Raw genomic sequence first — 6,849 nt, 5'->3', positions numbered from 1 at the left:
CATGATGCCACGTGTGTTTGGATTACTAAATAGAAATCAATGAATGTCATGTAATTATGTTGATAAGCCTAATTTAAATAAATAAATAAATTATATTTTAGAAAGCCAAGATACAAATTGAATGTTTTCCTAGTTACTCTATGTTGTTTAAAATAGCTTGAATGTGGTACTTTTACTTATGCAAACTGGTTAAAACTTATAAGTTGAAGGATTATAATTATAATAATCGTAATTAACGAGTTTTGTAAAGATTTTTAAAAGTAAATGTTTTTAAAAACACCAAATATATTAAAAGGATGAAGATGTTAATGAAATTTTGTTGTAAAATCGTCAGTTAATGTATTTGAAGCTATACACTAATACCGTGGTCGTGTAATTTTTAAACTGTTTTATTCTTTCAATTAGAGGATAAATGTATAAAGAATCTAAAAGGAAGACGATAGATAGTAGAGTTCAATGCCTGTATATTTCAAAATTCTATCATAAAACGCTATTTTTCATTCCAATTCAATCGTTAAATATTATTTCGGTAGTATAAAAGGGAATTAATAGATTTAGCGATAACATTTCTACTGTTTGTAATAACATTTCTACTTGAAAATAAGTATTTTAAACATCTGTGAAACTTTAAAAGTAAAGAGATTTACGTTCGTAAACATAGTTATATGTTAAAACTTTGTATAAACACAGCGTACGTATAATTTATTTCTTTAATCCCGACAGTCTTTGTTGTTTCGTTTTATTAAATTATGCAAATAAGTATATTTAAATAGTTTTTAATATTTACATTGTTTTATTCTTAGTTTTAACTAATTTAGTTTTAAAAAATAAATTTTTGAATTAAATCGCCAGTTTATAATTAAAATTATAATCCATACAAACATTTTAAAAAAATAACCTAATTATTTATTTCAGGATCAGATGATGATGACATTTAGAACTTTTCTATTCATTAAGATTATTTTAAATTTCGTAATAAAGTTTGATTTGGCATAAATTAAATGACAAAGTTAGGTGTTAAATTTATTAAAATTTTATTTAATTCAAGGAAATGTTTCGAATTAGTGTTGCAAATTCTTTCAGTTCATTCGTATTAAAGTGACGTTTCAAGATAACGAGATTAAGTGTTGAAAGAAGTTATGAAACAAGGGACAGTGGAAATAAAATTAACCCGAAGACAAATGTGCTTCTCCGTAATTTTGTTTGGGAAGTTTTGTCGTCCCCGGTGGCTTTGCTTTTGTTTTAAAAATGGAACATCCAAATTAAATATTGAATATTTAAACGTTGCAAACTTTTAACGGGACTTTACTTATTGTTAAAATTGCACAGTATAAAACATCTAATATAATTATGCTTGTCATGCTGCGATTAGTCAACCAAAATGCCTAATATCAGTTAATTAAAATAATAAAAAACCTATTTCTTTTAATTTATCCAGAACAAGTGACGATACAAACAGAAAAATAAGTTTGACATGAAATTGTTTTCGTAACTACAGAATTAAGAAAAAATTGAGGGAACAGCTAATTTAACGTCCTATTAAAGACATTTAGGTTATATCTGGGGCGACGGTGTGATATTAGGGCGTCTTAATTTTGTGTTGATTAAGCTTTAAAACTGCCACGTTTGCGTTCCCGAAACGTAACGCGAATGAAAACGTTAGCGGCATTACGGATGAACGATATCATCTAACCTTACATTAAGTCGGCTTAAAATAATTATTTAACTACATTAATAAGCTCCCAATTACCTCTAAATTACGATTAAATTAATCCTTTACAGTTATAACCTTTTCTATTAGTAGCAATTTACCTTGAACTTAGTCTCAATACAATTAAGCGCGTGTTACAGCTAACTGTTTGTAATGTAAAAATTACCCATCAATAATTGTCTTATAAAAAATGTTTTATGAATTCAATATATTTTTCATTTGAATTTATATTCAGATGCTTATGTGATATTAGCCAATTTACAATTGTTACGTTTTGATGCTAAAATTCCTAATAATTAATCAATTTATAAGAGACTAGCTGTAGATCCCGTCTTCGCCCGCGTGAAATTAAAAATATAGCCTATATTACTCAGTGATAACATAGTTTTTTAATGGTGCAAGAATTTTTGAAATCGGCTGGGTTAAGTTATTTCAATACATACAAAAATTTATAAATCCAAAAATATAAATCCTTTTTCCTCTTTATAATGTTAGTATAGATGTACGTATTAGTTGTGTTGGTTCAAATATTTATAGAAATAATCCGATCAACTCAAGGAACCGGCTTGAATATTTATCTATTGTTATTTATAGTCATCATAAAGAGTGTCATCGATGTAGAAGGTTTTTAAGTGCAGTCTGCATCAGTCTTACGTCTGCGCGTCATAGCAATAATAAAACAAATTTACTACCGTCTCGTGCGACACAAAAACGAATAATTTCACCGAAAAACATCTTTTATTATCGGATACAACTCCTTACTGTTTAGTAAACAGCGGTGCGTTAAAACAATGACTTGTCTAATGGATAACATGCTTTGAGATACGACAATGAATGTCAGTGTGTATCCAAATAAATGTATGAAAAATTGAACATAAGAACCTTGCATGCGTAATAATAAAAATGCTATAATTCTTATAAAAATCAACCTTTATGTTTGTATTAAAAGTTATTTATGGTATTAAGAATATTTCAAATATATTTCTTACTTGTATGTACATGTTTAATATTCATGTGTTTTTTTGTGTTTTAATAAAATCTTTTGATCATGACATTTAATAGTTGAACTAAATAAAGCTCCGTTAAAGGTCATATCACATAAGCTAAAGGCTATATAAAGAAAAACTATGTTATGTGCTATCGACCTACATATTTTGTCGTTTATTTTTCGCATTATTAATATTTTGTGTATCGTAAAATATTAAAGTCAGTATACGTATCAAAGTTTATAAGAAAATAATTTTCTTTTCTTTTATGTTACATTCTTGTTGCTGCATTGCTTGCTTGCTACATTTCATAAAAGGTTTTATGCTACGTCGTAGTCTCGTAGACAGCGTAGCATGCTCTTGTCCGTAGCACATGTTAACTGATGCACGAATATAAATTTCGTCATTTTATACGCGTATTGTACGTTGTGATGCAATATTACACATATTGTTAATATTAAATTTGATAAAAATAAAACGTAATTAAAACATGAAGTTGAAAACTGTGACAATTAATAAGAATCAACAATATTTCACGTTAATATTGACATATGTAAATTATACCATTTCACGTTCTACGTTATTACCAATTGAAATAAATACGTGATGAGAATACAGAATGTATTGTTTACTTTAATTTTACAATTTACATACAGACGTTGCAATGATAGCCGAATTAATAAAAGAATACTTTTGGTATATCAAACTTAAACGTAGAGTATAGAGAAAATATAAATGTGTGTGTAGTGTGAACCGTGGCCTGTCTGTCTGTCTGACCACAAACCCGCAGACTCTCTACAATCGAATCCCGGCCTTTATATCTACGCTTATTACAAGCCGAAATTGCGTTTCAATTAGATTTAGAACAAGTCCTATATTGTAAATTATTTCCTAGTTGTTCTCACTATATTTATATCAATATCCTGACTGAATAATACATTCTATTATATCTAATGTAACGAAGAGGTTAATAAATATTGGTTAGTACAGAATTCGAAATCTGAAATCGTTTTTCATACTTTCCTCCGTATTTTAGCCGCTTTATTAATAATATTCTATTTCGGTAACTTACATCTATTATTATAAACAAGTATTTAATTGTGTATAATCTCAAATATTCATATTTATTGTATAGATGATATTAAAAATGTTAAAAAATGTGATTTGTTTGCGATACTGAATGTTACGAGGGCAAAGACGTGGTACTGACAGCAAACTAAACGGAAATAAGAAACCGTAACAAGAATTGCTTGTCCAATTTATATTATTAAACTATCACTCAGAAAATAGAGAGTATATTGTAAACGCCCATCATTTTTTAATTCACTTATTTAAACTATTTTTTTTTAGTAAATCTTAAGTTAGTAATATAAAGACTTTAATTTCATTTGTCATTATTTCATATGTCCTTTATCTATTTACGATGACGAATCTAAACTCTCCATTAACAAGTTTTCAAGAGTCTACCCTGAGTCTACCCTTACCCTTTTGTTCGTGTTTTAATCCATGCCGATTCCAACTTGACTCCAAAACTTACTTAAGATAATCTATGGACTTAGTCACAAAGACATTCATGAAACAATATTCAAGTTACCAAATCAAGAATCCATTAGAAATCTTTCGTCGATTTGAAATATTGAATTAAACTTGCCTTAACTGTAATAAAGACAGTGAGATATTTTACCCATTTATGTATACCACATTTTGTATATTTAATATTTTAAATATATGTTTCTTCATACATTAATAAGGAATTATTTAAATAAATTGATTCCTTTTTCAATTCAAAGTTTGTTCCGCTCTTATTGTTTAACTATTGCATTGCAATCTACGACCAAATGTTATTGCTGTCGTTCTGATTTACGAAAAACAACAGAAATGGTGGTATAAGATAGGTGTTAATAACATGTCAGTAAAAATCAACTCTTACGTCTGTTCGTAGACGCATCAACGACGTATCAATTACTTATTACATCAAACGTCTGTAGATTGTTATATGAGATTAACGTAGATTATTTTCACCTTTATTATCGGAGATATTTATTGAAATAAAATACATTTTACTTTTTTTTTAAATTAAATGTTTGTGTTAACTATGAAAACACTTTCAATACAATTACAATTTTTAAATTAGTAAGGTTAGAACTGTTTTTGTTATCGATATTTCTGCAAAGAACAATCTGTTATTGGTATAAGTGGATACTAGGAGTAGGTTTTTTTTTTAATTTAAAATTGTATTATTACATTGTAGTACAAATTCAATTATAGCTTATACGTCTAACTTTCACTACCATGCAGGTTAAAAACTGCAAAAGTTACTACAAAGTAATCTTAGTGTCGTGAAAATAAACTTTGCTAACAATTGTGTTTTATTGGTTTTTTATTTAATTTGTCATAGAAATTGCATCTAAATTATAATTCTTTAGCACACATGTTTTGTTTACGGACGAAGTAGCTCGAGGTATTTAAATTATTATCACGCTTCTGGACTTTAAAAAAGCTCTTCCCGCGACTGAAATGAGTTTTTTAATGGGAATGAATTTTGCTTGACCCTTTTCAGTAATATTACTTGGCGACAAGCACGTAAAAATATGTTTTATTTAAACAAGACTCGTGATTAATTTTACGGACTAGTGAATATTATTTTAATAAATCATAAAATGTAATGGAAACTGGCAGAGAAAAATTAAACTGCTGTAACATTTTTGTTTCTTAGTAAAGTAAACTACAAATCGTTTGACAGTGTTATTTTTAAATTAACAACATTGAATTTAATTTATTATTATGATGCAGATCAAATATGCGATTTAAGGAATCTTTATAATACACAGTAATTATTTTTAATTTCCACATTATCTTTTTACAGGGGTTTTCTTTCTATCGTGTTAGCTAACTTTTTTGATTATCATAAAAATTCTTATCCAATTATTTTTATTATTACACTAGGCACGAATTATTTTCGCGACAACAATTCATGAATAATTTTTCCGCGGTACCGGTCACAAGTTTTATCAGTGAAGGGAACTTACCTGACGCGTGTTGTGTCGACTGGAACTGTCGCTGCTGGTTGTAGTGTTCACGATAGGATCGCGGCCTTTCAATAGCAAAGTTTGTGGCATGCAAGCCTTATATAGGTGAGGGAACCGCCCACACCCCGCCCCGGGGCGGGCCGGCCACTTAACTTGACACCGCAACAAGTTTTTTCTTAAACTTAAAGTAAGTTTACTTTATACGGTTTTCGTCAAAACTTTAACCCAGATTGTGTATGCCTTATTTTCTTTCGATCTACGTGAGAACATAAGATGTGAACTCCTAGTGTAAAAGGATTTTAAAAAAAATAGAACTCATGTTTATATTTGAAAAGGAATAGTTTTTTTCTGTATTTTGATTAAATTGAAATTAAATATTTGTGCTATTATTGCCTCGTTATACACGTAAATTTACATAACAAAAAAACCATACTTTAAATAGTATATTATTTTGTATTTATTAATTAATGATTTATCGAGTTTTTTATAATTATGGAAAAATCTTATTCCTGTAGAATAAATACTTCTACAGTTTTTATTCAAATGAAATAATAATTTCTTATCCCTGACACAGAATTAGTATCAACGTATCGTCATAAAAAGTTTTATGTAGAACATTTCGTTGACAAAATTAAACTAACAAAAGAGAAGGTCGCAGTTTTCCTAGTACAGACTTTAATTAGACATAACTTAAAGTTTTTATAAAGGCAATATTATCTTTATGCCTCGAAAAAATTGTCCGTTAGCGACGTGGTTCTTTAAATGAGTAGAAAGTTTTCTCTCTAGAGCATTATTATTGAGAACTTTATGTGAAAAGTTATCTGATTTAATTAATTTTTCTTAGTAACAACTATTACTTAATATTGAACTTATTTCTAGTAAGACCTAAATAGTAAAGTAAACAGTAATATTATAAATGCGAAAGCTTAGTTGGATGGATGTTTGTTAGAGTTTGTAGCCTAAACAGCTTAACAGATTTCGATGAAATTTGATCCAGATGTAGAGAATAGTCTGTAAGAACACACACACTACCCACTTTTGTTATTTTTTGTTCCACGCGAATGGAGTCGCGGGCGAAAACAGATTATTCATATTTGGACGAACATTTACAATACCTGGATAG

General features: G+C 28.4%; 1 protein-coding gene across 1 annotated transcript in view; it reads right to left on the bottom strand.

The window, feature by feature from the left end:
* The window catches only part of LOC106103605 (short neuropeptide F), a 26,759-nt gene extending 20,975 nt beyond the window's left edge, over positions 1-5,784 (bottom strand). The window contains exon 1 of the mRNA XM_013283387.1: positions 5,727-5,784. The gene's annotated coding sequence lies outside the window, so the exon portion shown is untranslated. The remainder of the gene's footprint in view (positions 1-5,726) is intronic.
* Positions 5,785-6,849: the final 1,065 nt, after the last annotated feature.

The sequence above is a fragment of the Papilio polytes genome, unplaced genomic scaffold (genome assembly GCF_000836215.1).
Source record: "Papilio polytes unplaced genomic scaffold, Ppol_1.0 DF823731.1, whole genome shotgun sequence".
Classification (NCBI taxonomy): Eukaryota; Metazoa; Arthropoda; class Insecta; order Lepidoptera; family Papilionidae; genus Papilio; species Papilio polytes.
The sequence above is the reverse complement of the archived record's forward strand: the minus strand, read 5'-3'. Positions and strand labels throughout refer to the sequence as shown.